The sequence below is a fragment of the Perca fluviatilis genome, chromosome 7, assembly GCF_010015445.1.
Source record: "Perca fluviatilis chromosome 7, GENO_Pfluv_1.0, whole genome shotgun sequence".
In the NCBI taxonomy this organism is placed as follows: Eukaryota; Metazoa; Chordata; class Actinopteri; order Perciformes; family Percidae; genus Perca; species Perca fluviatilis.
Window position 1 is genome coordinate 6,419,589 of NC_053118.1, and position 14,192 is coordinate 6,433,780.

Sequence of the window (14,192 nt, forward strand, 5' to 3'; positions counted from 1 at the left end):
AGCGAAAAGTTGATGAATGGATGGACTGATAAGCAGGCTAGCAGCTAGTCATGTATGCCTCATTTGCAATGAAATAATGCTGTTGCGAAATAATACAACCAGCAACATCATCAAGAATGAAGAACGCAAACATGCGAACAGCGATCGCGTCATTCACGTGCATATTAATTAGCCACATGCATATATTTTGGTCTTATAATACATCCATAGATTTACAGCTCCAGAGAGAGAGGATGGTTTTTTCAGCCAGCAGTTAAGTTTATAAGTATTTGTTGTAACGCACATACCTCTCGGCTCAGCTGTGCGTGTGGAGCGCGGGCATCGCTGTACAGAATCCCGGCATGTGAATAGAGATGAAAATACAGGGGGCTGGGTTTGTTCTCTACCTGTGTAATGTTACCTGCTGTAAATGCTTGAAATGCTAAATACCAGAACGTAAAAAAAATACCAGATCTGTTCACATTTTCTGAATTCATGATTATTCTGCGGGCCGGACTGAAAGTTTTTGCGGGCCGGATGTTGACAGTGGCTGCTCTAGTGCCACATAGGGACCCACCACAGTGGATGGAAATTAATTTCTAGTAGGCTTAAAGCTGACAGAAGGGCTCTGAATTTAAGTTTGTATTGTGTTCAAGGCAAAAAGTGCTCTGACTGCAACAATAGAATTTCTGCATGAGATAGAGCGATGATTAAAAAGTAATAGCTCAGACGTCTGAGCAAATCTAAGATGGCATTTGGAGTGTTTGTATTCGATTTCAGTTTTCATTCTTCAAATATAGCGTTATCTTTTTCAGCGGCTGAAATAAAATGCTACAAAATAGAAAATGAAAAGCAAGCACAGCTTGTGGCAGGAAATCAACACTTAAGAATTTGGCATCAGACAGTGCAGTCAACACATCAACTGCAATGACTAAGGAAATCCCAAACACCAAAATATAATTTTTTCTTATGGGAAATGTTGAAAATGAGAACTGACGTAAGGTATATATATATATATATATATATATATATATATATATATAATAACATATGGATTTCAACATGCTTTAACTAACAAGGTAAGTAGGGGTTAATGCCCGACAAGGTTTCTATTAGGACTGGGTGATTAATATTTTTCAAATAAAAATTGCGATTTGAAAGAATGCAATTAGCTAATCGTGACAACTGCGATTCATCGAATTTGCAATATTTAGTTGAATGTTTGGTTTAAAAAAATGTATTTCTCTTTTTTATCATGATATTTACTGTTATTTCATAAAATAAATGCTGGAATAATGTTATATCACAGATTCAGTGTTCCATGCTTATTAAAAGAAAAACACTTATTGCTGGCAGTTCATATCTATGTCATATAGGGTCGGGTACCGAACCCGGTACTTTTACCGGTACCGACCGAATGACATCGGTACTACCGAGTATAGGTTCACATAAAATCAAACGGTGCCTGATTTCGGTACCTGAGAGTAAGCACAAGCTTATCTGTCCTCTCTGCAAGTTGACAGAGAGTAGAGGTCCGACACACACACACGCAGAGTGAGGAGTAAACTCGAGTAAACTACGTCGGCTCTGCAGTTTGGTTGAAGTCACAGTAAGTCACGGCAATGCCGAAAATGTGGTTGCAAGTGTGGTTACAGTTTTTCAAAACTTCACACAGACAGCGTTTGCTGCGATATGATATTAATGACGAGGCGAAAGCGGTCGCGGTGCTGTTGACGTTACACTTCCTCTGACATGAGCAGGCACAACGCTGGTTTCTGTGCCCTGTTGACTGACTGACAGGCTGAGGTTGTAAGGCAAGGGAACTTTTATTTTCTGTCAGTGTAAAATATTCTAAATAAATAACATAATGTTCTAAGTAAATAGGTTTGGAATTATTTTTACAACTGAAATATTTTTTTTTGTAATTACAGAGGGAAAGTACAGAAAAAAGTACCGTTGGGTACCGGAACCGAATTCCAGGTACCGGTATCGGTAGTGGTATTGGTTCAGATGCAAAAGGTACCCAACCCTAATGTCATATCATTCCTGCATAAGAATATAGAGCAGTTTAGATGGTGTCTCATGTTATAATGCTCCATTACATGTTTTATCTGTTACACAGTGAATATTGATTTTTAGGCCTTTATTTTCACAGGACAGATAGACATGAAAGGGGAGAGAGAGGGGGAATGACATACAGCAAAGTGCCGCAGGTCGGAGTCAAACCCGCAGCCACTGTGTCAAGGAGTAAACCTCGACATGTGTGCGCCTGCTCTACCAACTGAGCTAACCCAGCCATGATTGTGATGTTTTTGATATGAACAATTTAAATACATCCAACACATATGATATGATGATGATACAGCTATAATAATCTAATTATTTCATGTACTCCAGCTAGGGAATGAGTCCTTACCTCAATTGAAGGAGTTCAAGTACCTTTGGGTCATGTTCGCAAGTGAGTGACGAAAAGAGCGCTGAGCCAGAAGGCAAAGCTCTCAATCTATCAGTCAATTTTCGTTCCTACCCTCACCAGGGTGGGAAATTAGTACCCGCCACCCGCCAATGGCGGGTATTTTTTCAAAGTGGCGGGTGCCTTTGCCTTGTTTACCAGCCACAGTGGTGGGTGAATTGTAAAACATTCCTTGTAACGGATTGGACAGTTTTTGTCAAAGAATGCTGTTGTTAAGTAACAATGCACAATGCTTATATGAGTCGCGTTACGTTACTGCTAATGAATCCCCAAAATGTCCAGATTTTGCTGCTTCATAATAAAAACATTCAAATACTAACATAACGGAGGACCTTTATTGTGAAGAACTTACAGGAAATGAAACCGTTCACAGCCGGGGCTTTGACCACGCATAGTCGAGTAGCTAGTTTCACCACCACGCTAGTCCGTGAGTCCGTGACACATGTAGCTAGCTAGCTGAGCTGAGGTACAGACGAAAGGAAAATGATCTGTTAAAAAATGTGGCGACATATCCCCGGTGTTAAGAGGCCCGCCGCGGAGTCAGCAGTAGCTATGGCTGTACAAACAGTTGAGAGCGAAATAAAGAAACAGAGGAGGTACTTCTCGAACAAGTGGCGCATTGACAAACGTACAGCGAAAGACCATGCAAAACATTTCAGACCGTCCTGCCAACCTGTATACATTTTAACGTCAATGTAGACTAACGATGTTTAAGGAGCTGCTGCCATTTTAATCCTGTCGGCTCTCTGCTGCTCAGTTCTACCCCGCGACTGATGAGACACACACACACACACACACACACACACACACACACACACACACAATGCAGGAAAAACCGGAGATGAGACGTACAGGATGACCTAAATTGAGGACAGCTACACTTGTTATTGTAAGACCAATGATAAGTTTAAGTCCAATAAGTCCTTTATCAAACCGTATGAATGTGTGTCTCAGGCCAGGATAGGAAATTAACTAACAATGTAAAGATCAACAAGCTACTGACACATAATAAATACATTTATATTAATAAAATATGTATTAATAATAAGTAATTTAATAAAGCAATTAAAAGTATGCTAGTGCACTTTCTTTTATAAATTTGAATTCCGGAAAAAGTGGCTGGTAAAAAATTTAAGTGGCTGGTAAAATTGGGCATCCACCAGCCACTTTGGCCAAGGAAGAGAGGCAGTTTAACAACATTAAACCATTTTAGTAGTTTTACATGACTCATTACCTGAGCCGAATCCTTGATGTTTAACTAACCCTAAATATTTTTGGAACATAACTAGTTCTGTTTCACAACATTTACTAGGTGTTTGAAATTGCTACCATTACCTTAATTATACCTGCGCTCACATGTTCACCATGCAGCCATGTCATGCCGTATAATAAAATGCTCACATTTTTCGTTTTGGGAGTCATTGGAAATCGACCTATTCTGTCGTTTACCGATGAGACATCTTTTGGAGTACTGGAAGCACACTATATTTAAGGAGGGTTACTCTAAATCCTGAACCTTAACGTCCCCATTTTAGTAGTTTTACAGGACTCATTTTAAGCCAATCTTTAATGTTTTACTAACCCTAAATATTTTTGGAGCCCAAATCTAACTAGTTCGGTTTCACAACATTTACTATGTGTTTAAAAGTGCTACCATTACCTTAAATATACCTGCGCTCTTATGTTCACCATGCAGCCATTTGTCATTTTGGGAGTCATTGGAAATCTACCTACTCTGTCGTTTACTGATAAGAAATCTTTTGGAGCACCTCTAGCACACTTTATTTAAGGAGGGTTAAACCTACATTGTATAATTTGTTGAGTTTATTCTTAACAAAAAAAACCTTTGTTCTTTCAAAAATATGTGCTCATTCATGTGTAATTACTTCCACCAACTAATCAAAGAATTCTCGTAAGTGTAGAATCTGCCATTTAGAATCATTCAGAATACATACTAGCGAGTCGCTCAAATGACGGCCGGCATGTTGCGCCTCCATCTTTAAAATACATTGGCCAAAGAGGGACATACCTCCGCCTTTCGCCCTTTTACACTCAGTGGCACCCCGCACCGTGACGAATGCCAGGGGGAGATTACTCGCCAGGGAAGTGAAAAAGACAATTAAAACAACGACGCGGCAGGCAAAGCAACAAAGTTAATATTGGAGTGGCTAGAACATCTGCGTGTAAACAATGGAGATACTAAGAGCTAATTTCAGGTTTGGCCACTGTAGGACTTAAAACACGATCGGAATGGGAGGGTCTAGAAAGTAATATTCAGTTGGTTGTCATATACAATTTCACCGCTAGATGGGAGAAATTCTTACACAATGTAGCTTTAAGGTTACTCTAAATCCTAGGGGTGGAACGGTACACAGAAGTCATGGTTCGGTTCATACCTCGGTTCAGACATCATGGTTTGGTTTGATCAGAGATGGGAAGTAACGAAGTACAAATACTTCGTTACTGTACTTAAGTAGATTTTTCGGATATTTCTACTTTACTTTACTATTTTTTTTTGCGGCGACTTTTTACTTTTACTCCTTACATTTTAACACGAATATCGGTACTTTCTACTCCTTACATTTTAAAAATTGGCTCGTTACCTTAGTTTTGTACAAGAGGTCGTAATGTCGGAGAATACGCGGAGACAGCGCCTCACATTCGGCGGAGCGCTGCATCACACAGAAAAAAGTGAAGAAAAAAGAAAGAGAGACTGCTGTCCAGAGGATAATCAGTTGAGATCGTGTGTGTGCGTCCTTGAGAACTGTAAGTCGTATAACTTATGTTGTCAGTTCATGTAAGCCTGTTGTTGTATTGGTCTGTAGTTCCTGCACAGTTAAAGTAGGTTAGCTAGTGATTTAGTTGTTTGTGTTCTTCACCTGTTAGCTAGGTTTCACGTTGCTTGTAAAGCATCAAAAGAGAGAAGTTGTCTCTGTCCGTGTTTTACAGACACACCGGGGGCGAAGTTTGAAACCAGCATCAGCTTTAAATACGGTCCTAATCTAGTCCTCACTAACAAGTTTCAAATAATTTCACTGGAGTTACCGTTATTATTTTTCACGTGATCAATACCGAATTCAATCTAATTGGATGGGAATATACTGTAGGCTACGTTGCATGTAACGCACCACTACAAGACGACTCGACAGATTCGGCCGCATTCTGCATTCATTTGCGGCAAATAATTGCAGCATGATGGTGGTAACGTTAGCACTAGTAGTATGGACGGCGACATGATTGAAAATGAAGAAAACGGAGATCCCAGAGATTAGGCAGACAAGCAGCAAGACATTCCCAATCATCCCTGGCCTTATCTGAGAGAGATGTTTGAGATAGGCTAGGAGGCGTCAAGTATGGATCTGTGAATTCTCACAGAATCACAATTGAATTCATATCTTGCTACTCAGTCAGAATCTTACTAAGCTGGAGTCCCAGTCTCTGTCACAATAATCATATATGTGATGTTTGGCAGACATCCATTTAAAATGTAGACAATGGCATATAAAGAGCCTGGTTTTTATGTCCACTGAAGTTTCTCATCTTGCACTCTAGTAACGTGTGTGGTCCAGGTAGCTTTGCATAAAAAATTCGCAAGGCTACTTTTACTTTTATACTTTAAGTACATTTCAAAGCCTGTACTTTGTTACTTTTACTTAAGTAAAGAAGTTAAATCAGTACTTCTACTTTTACCAGAGTATTTTTTAACACAAGTATCTGTACTTCTACTTAAGTACGGGAAGTGAGTACTTTTGCCATCTCTGGGTTTGATACAATGGAGGGAAAAGCAAAACAAAAATGCAGAAGGCAATTTGTTTTTATTGTGCACGTCTCAGGCTGTACCACCTAGTGTCATACAGTATCTCCCCTGAGCTAGCTGTAACAGCCTGAAGTATGTAAAGTAAGATGTAAACAATAAGTACCCCACATCATCTCCAGACTCCATCTGTGACTTGTAAACAAAATAAGACAATCAGCTATAAAACTGAAAATACAGCATCTGTTTTTTACAAAAGAGCAAATTACGTGGAATAATAACAAACAAAAAAATTCTACTTAGGCGAGAGCTTCCCCCACAAAAGTATTCTTGGTATTAAGTGCGACAGGCATACCTTTGCCAACTGGCCACGACCTCCTGTAGCTTCTCAGCTAGGTGAGTGCTTGTGTGCTGCTCATACAGGGAGGGAGGAGAAGTTGGACAGTTTTTTTTTGTCTCGTTCCAGTGATTGGCACATCTGGGTGATGGGGTTGGATATGCATTAGCATGTTAGATGTATTTCCACTCACATACCCAACAACTGCTGAACAACGTCGACACAGTCCTCGTCTTATCCACCACTCTCTCGCCTGTACTACTGGAAATGACTGGGAAACCAAAGTTTTCCCAAACTTGCGATCTTAAAGAGGCAGGCGGGTCCTCTAACTGTTGCAGGTTGCCACCACTCGCCATAGGCTAGGCTACTCGCCATAGTGCTGCTAGCTAGTGATGGTCAAATGAAGCTTCGCGAACCACTGTCTTTATTTTCTGAGCTCACTAGATGGCGCTCTCTGTTCAAAGAAAAAGGTTAAAGGAATGGCAATTCAGTGTGTTTTCAACCCTTTGTTGAACAGACAAAGACAGTGGTTCGCGAAGCTTCATTTGACCATCACTACTGCTAGCTCTGACTCACTCACTGGACCGTCGACATGTAGGCGGAGCTCAGGAGCTTCAGAGCTAAGGGGGGACTACAGATTAGGTGTCCCTAAAGAAACGCGTATCAAACAGTAGTTCCGCATTACATTAATTAATTTGCACGCGAGCTTTATGTATTTTTATACCGTGTATTCTCCGTGTAAATTCATGTACCGAACCGAGACCCCCGTACTGTTTCAGTTCAATACGAATACACCGTTCCACCCATACTAAATCCTGAGGCTAAACGTTACAAAAGTGTGAATTTATGCTCTCCTCAAACTATAACAGACTTTTACTATGATTGGTCGCTGTTTGCCTTAAGATGCGTCATGTCTTCAGCTCATAATTTACCCTCCTTTCATTGACCTCCTCCGCTGAGTCGAACTGAGCACAGATGATGGATTTTGGTTGATGTCGGCAACCACAGAGTCCAAGGATAGTTTTTAACCTTCAACAATCCAACTATCAAAGTATTAAAAACCAAAAGTGTCTCCTAAATTGAAAGCAGAAGCATTAGCACAACACGACAGTGCAAACACCACGGATAAAGATAATTCATCAGTGATCTTTCTGACACACTACGCTGAGAGAAGAGAAGAGCTAAGATCTGGAGGGGAGAGAGAATTTGATTAAGCTGAAACAGACTGAAAAGATTTACTCTCAGTCGAGCCTCTGGGTGTCTGAGCTGCAATAATAGAATGTGTTCTTTGGAATGCCCGAAAAAATTATTAATTGTATTTTCATTTGAGATTAGATTGAGCAATATAATCTTTAGCGGATATGAAAGCAATGAAAAGATAAGGAGTCTATCTAGCACATAAATGAGAAACTGTGAAAAAGCACAAACTAATCATGTTGTGATTCTTTGATGAGAAATAAATGAGTGTAAATAAATCAATCTAAACGAAATAAGAAATGAGGAGCAGCTCCTGAAAAGTTGCCTATAAACTCATTGCATTTCACAGAGAGAGTTGAGATTACAGGCAGTTATTTTGCTCATAATGTTCATAATTTATGTGTAATTTAGTCTGACTGGTATCACAGAGGCATGGCTCGGTTTGATGTAAAATTAATAGTTATGGGAGTGTCAAATGGCCCAACCTGTCCCCTCTCCCAACTCGTAAAATAGTGACGCTTGGTCAGTGTCTCTCAGCGTCAGATACCGACGCAAAAATCCCCCTTCAGCGTCTGTATGGAACGCACCGGGCAGAGCAGCAGCTCCACCGCAGCGCTGTAAGATGACGTAGTATTAAGTAGGCCTGTAGCGATGCGTCGATGACGTTGACGTCAAAATTTCGTCGACGCTTCGGCACAGCTCGCCACCATAGACAGTATATAACGTGGGAGACCAAAACACTGCAGAATGGAGAACGAAACAGCAACCTCCTCACTTAATTCCCAACAAAGCCCTGCAAAAAGCCCCAATAAAATAAAAAGTCCTAAAAAACAGCTCGCCCTAAATCATCGAAGGTATGGGAATACTTCAAATTTAGTCCCAAACGTAAAAGGTGTCATTATTTGCACTCTTTGCCAAATGGAGTTGGCATACCACACCAGCACAACAGCAATGTGGGAGCATCTGAAACGGAGGCACCCGATTGTCACTCATGAAGGAGACAATAACGTAATAACATTGGCTAAATTAATTTCATGTTTGCGTAGTGTGTTGTGTTTCTTGAGCTCTGCGCACTTCGGTGGTGCTAGCTAACTATCTTAGCTCTCCGTGCAGTTTGTTCGTGCTAGGCTGGTGCTAGGTTAGTAGCTAACGTTAACGTTAGCTAGCTACTGGCGCCTAGACAGCTGTGTTTAGCTAACGTTAGTTATCATCTAATGTTGGCTTGAATCGTAGCTAGCGTACGGCTGCAGAACACAGCTATCTATAGTAGCTAACGTTAGCTACTAACCTAGCACGAACAAACTGCACAGAGAGCTAAGATGCGTTGGTTAGCCTTGCACCACCAAAGTGCACAACTGCTAGATCTAGCTAACGGTAGCATACAGGAGAGATTTATGTTGGGACTGTAAAACTGAAAACAGGAATTTTATATTGTGTTAAACACTCTCAGGAATGTCTATACTGCACGGTATTTTTTTGCACTACAACTTATTAATTTTTTAGAGTTATGAGAGTTATGTTTGTACTGTATTAAGATTTTTTTTGGTACTTATTTGATACATTATGGTTTTTATTAATCCAGCAACAGAAAAAAAACGTCAGATTAATCGTCCAATTAGTCGTTAGATTAGTCGACTAATCGATAAAATAATCGCCCGATTAATCGTAAATCGTAAATAAATAATCGTTTACCCCCAGCCCTAGTATTAAGAGAGACAACGGTAGAGAGTAGTATCAAAGACCGAAAATCTGCGTAAGGAGGTACGTTGGGAGGGGGGGGAGGGGGTGTGTGGATGGGTTAAACAACACAGGACGTTCATCCAGGAGACCGGGGTTTATGTCCTGTTCTTGTCACTGAAAAGTACATTTTGTAACCCCACCCACCATCTTTTCCTAAACCTAACAGTCCCGTTCTTGTGCCACACGTCAGTTACTGTAAATTTATGTCCCGACCCAGAGCGTCAAAAAGTGACACCAAGAGTCCCGATCAAGTGAAATTAGATCCATTTTAGCAAAATCCCCAAATAAGGCAATGGGATTGACATGATTATAGTGAAATACAACCCAAATATAACCAAACAGCTAAAATATATTTTTTCAATCTTTTTGCATGACTTCATGTACAATATGGGGTTCAGCCTAAAACATCTTAATCGTTATCCAGCTAAGTGTTATAGCTAATTAATACTTTTGCAAGTCTGGGCTAAAGGACTGAAAATAGCTACAGATTCATTTTAAACAGTTACATTGGTTGTATGGGGCTAACAAACACTGGTTGCGAACAGGGTGGGAAATTAACTTTTTTGCCCACCAGCCAAAGTTTTTTTTTTACCAGCCACTTACATTTTTTACCAGCCACTTTTTCCGGAATTCAAATTTATAAAAGAAAGTGCACTAGCATACTTTTAATTGCTTTATTAAATTACTTATTATTAATACATATTTTATTAATATAAATGTATTTATTATGTGTCAGTAGCTTGTTGATCTTTACATTGTTAGTTAATTTCCTATCCTGGCCTGAGACACACATTCATACGGTTTGATAAAGGACTTATTGGACTTAAACTTATCATTGGTCTTACAATAACAAGTGTAGCTGTCCTCAATTTAGGTCATCCTGTACGTCTCATCCCCGGTTTTTCCTGCATTGTGTGTGTGTGTGTGTGTGTGTGTGTGTCTCATCAGTCGCGGGGTAGAACTGAGCAGCAGAGAGCCGACAGGATTAAAATGGCAGCAGCTCCTTAAACATCGTTAGTCTACATTGACGTTAAAATGTATACAGGTTGGCAGAACGGTCTGAAATGTTTTGCATGGTCTTTCGCTGTACGTATGGAGCTAGAACAGTGACAGTAACCTGTGGTATTGAAAATAAAAATTGGCATTGAAACAACAAATATTGGTACTGAAAAATGTTGAACTGAAATATAAAACACAAACATCAAAAAATAATAATCTCACAATGCTATTATTTTATTTCACTTTGACATTTTTTTGTATTATGATAGGTTTTTCAATGTCAATCTACATTTTTCTTGATGTCTGACTTTTTCAGTAACAGTTTTTTTTTACACTGTCAGGATTTTTACAATGTCACTGGTTTTCAGTTTCAACTTTCTGTCACTGTTTTGGCGTAGGGAGGAGGGGCCTGGGGGGAGGGACAAAGGGGGCGTGGTTTACAGGTAATTTGCATATGATTTGCATATGTGAGAGACTGCACCTCCACAGGCATCCTCACAGATTACCTATATCTGCAATGGCTTCCACAAGTTCACCTGGAACCTCCAAATCTAAGTAAGTCTGTTTATCTCTGCGCCATTTTTTCACTTAGAAGCAGGCTGGTTTAGTGTTAACTTGTAATGTAGGCCTAAGCTGTGTTGTTTTGGCAGAGGTTAGAACTGTTCTCTTCATCTATGGTTAGCACACGTCAGCTAACTTGTGGCTAATTGTAGCTAAGTCTCCCATCGAACAAGCGCTAACGCTAGCTAATACCACATCAGCTAGCCCACTTGGGGGTTGAAAGTAATATTAATAGTGCACTGATGTGTCAGTCTTTAAGAGGGTCACCTGCTAGATCCCTCCAAGCCACTATATATTTGTACCACGCCTCCAGAGGGACCTTGACACTTTACCAGACTTCTCCAGGACCCTGTGCAGCTTCAAAATGTTGAATTAAACCTTTTTTTATTTTGTTTGGATATTTATTATGGCCATATGTGCATAAAAAATAAAATGCACACCTAAAGTGTCCATTTTATTTACAAAAAAAAGTGTAATTGTTTTGTGAAGTATTATAAAAGCAACTGCAGTCTTTTAATAACATTACTTGTCAATTACAGGATATACAAGATCTTTTCTTGGAGGGGGACCATGACAGAGTGACAGAAGAGTCTGCCAGTGGAGTACTTTTACCACCCATCCAGTGCCCTCTGAGGCTACAGACTATGGCAGAACTGAGGGCAGCCATTTACCCTGTGACTAACTCCTAGTACAATGGCGGATAGCTTTGCAACACTGCACTTAACTATGTGATTCTTCACACATAAACATGGCAGGATAACACAGGAAAACCATTTTGTTGTTTAAAATGACACATACCACTACTACTTTATATGTAGTACTGATTTTAATCCTTAACAGTTTTTGAAATAACATGCATTTACAGTATGGACTCCAGCAAAACAGTTAAATCTGTACCTTTTCAATGAATAACAAATAAATATATTCAAGTAAGAATTTGACTCTATATTTAATAACAAATTACAGTAAATGCAATGATAATGCATATGAGGGTTAATGTGTACTGGTCTATGCAAAAGGGTACAAGTCCCATTTCATGACTTAAACCAGTGTAAAACAGTGTAAAAGTGTAAATAGTCAAAATCCACAGGCTGATGTTGCAGAACTTCCTGAAGCCTTCTCAGCAGTCTCTCCATAAACTGCCTCCCAGTCGAAGGTGCCTGTAATTATACACAACTTAGTGAAATCAGATGAGAAATGTAAAGGTTATGCCTTTAAGCCAGAAATACCTCAGACATACTAGTTTTTGTTTACAGACAAATTTATACATTTATGTCCAAGTAAACCTTTAACTGATAATATCAGTTAAACAGTTATAAAATATTGTACTGGACTGGTTTACATGATAATGTTAACTGTTATGTTCAGTTAAGGCAGTTTTTCAGTAACTGTGTTTTCCCAGTTTTAGGAAATGTCAGTGAACGCGTTCTGCCTGTGTGATTTGCCTAGAAACCTGTCAGTCAGCAGCTATACTTGTGATTGGAGGATAGTTATGGGGGAGGGCGTTAACGTTCCGTGCCAGTGTCGGCAGGTAGAGAGCGGAGCTCGTTCTCTTAAGACATCCATGACGGAGCTAATGAGAGACAAAGCGAGAGTCAAGCCTGCGCACCAGCAATAACACTGGCCTTAGACTTATAAAGGACACGAATTACTGTTATTATAAATACTAGATTATAGAAGATAGATTGACATCCCCAGCCGGAGACTTAGCTACAATTAGCCACAAGTTAGCTGACGTGTGCTAACCATTGATGAAGAGAACAGTTCTAACCTCTGCCAAAACAACACAGCTTAGGCCTACATTAAAAGTTAACACTAAACCAGCCTGCTTCTAAGTGAAAAAAATGGCAGAGATAAACAGACTTACTAGATTTGGAGGTTCCAGGTGAACTTGTGGAAGCCATTGCAGATATGTGGTTATAACACATGGATCTGTGGATGCCTGTGGAGCTGCCTTCTCTCCCAGTAGCCTATGCAAATTACCTGTAAACCACGCCCTCTTTGTCCCTCCCCTCAGGCCCCTCCTCCCTACGCCAAAACAGTGACAGAAAGTTGAAACTGAAAACCAGTGACATTGTAAAAATCCTGACAGCGTAAAAAAAAAAACTGTTACTGAAAAAAGTCAGACATCAAGAAAAAATGTAGATTGACATTGAAAAACCTATCATAATACAAACAAATGTCAAAGTGAAATAAAATAATAGCATTGTGAGATTATTACTTTTTGATGTTTGTGTTTTATATTTCAGTTCAACATTTTTCAGTACCAATATTTGTTGTTTCAATGCCAATTTTTATTTTCAATACCACAGGTTACTGTCACTGTTCTAGCTCCATATGTACGTTTGTCAATGCGCCACTTGTTCGAGAAGTACCTCCTCTTTTTCTTTACTTGGCTCTCAACAGTTTGTACAGCCATAGCTACTGCTGACTCCGCGGCGGGCCTCTTAACACCGGGGATATGTCGCCACATTTTTTAACAGATCATTTTCCTTTCGTCTGTACCTCAGCTCAGCTAGCTAGCTACATGTGTCACGGACTCACGGACTAGCGTGGTGGTGAAACTAGCTACTCGACTATGCGTGGTCAAAGCCCCGGCTGTGAACGGTTTCATTTCCTGTAAGTTCTTCACAATAAAGGTCCTCCGTTATGTTAGTATTTGAATGTTTTTATTATGAAGCAGCAAAATCTGGACATTTTGGGGATTCATTAGCAGTAACGTAACGCGACTCATATAAGCATTGTGCATTGTTACTTAACAACAGCATTCTTTGACAAAAACTGTCCAATCCGTTACAAGGAATGTTTTACAATCCACCCACCACTGTGGCTGGTAAACAAGGCAAAGGCACCCGCCACTTTGAAAAAATACCCGCCATTGGCGGGTGGCGGGTACTAATTTCCCACCTTGGTTGCTAAGACAGGCTGGTGGTAAAATAAACATTTGCTTCAGTCTGATGTGTTCAATAAACACATCTGCTGATGTTTTATGTAAACGAAAATCTGATTAAACTCATTTTAGCTGCAGGAAGTACCTCATTGATATGTGTCACTGTCTATGGTTGAACTTCCCAAAACAAAAAGCAATAATGCCCAGGACTGCAATCCCTTAAGGTTAATTTTGACATTGTTAATGGGATTTAAGGTGGACT

General features: G+C 39.9%; 1 protein-coding gene and 2 long non-coding RNA genes across 14 annotated transcripts in view; 1 reads left to right on the forward strand and 2 right to left on the reverse strand.

Annotated features, from left to right (window-relative positions):
• Positions 1-14,192, reverse strand: part of adgrb1a (adhesion G protein-coupled receptor B1a) — a 215,833-nt gene that overhangs the window by 125,878 nt on the left and 75,763 nt on the right. The gene's annotated exons all lie outside the window — the stretch shown is intronic.
• On the forward strand, positions 10,953-11,976 carry LOC120562135. Its single transcript, XR_005639700.1, has 2 exons — positions 10,953-11,034; positions 11,580-11,976. It is a non-coding gene; the product is annotated as an uncharacterized LOC120562135 (long non-coding RNA).
• Positions 11,848-13,033, reverse strand: LOC120562134. Its single transcript, XR_005639699.1, has 2 exons — positions 12,908-13,033; positions 11,848-12,200 (listed from the first exon to the last, which is right to left on the reverse strand). It is a non-coding gene; the product is annotated as an uncharacterized LOC120562134 (long non-coding RNA).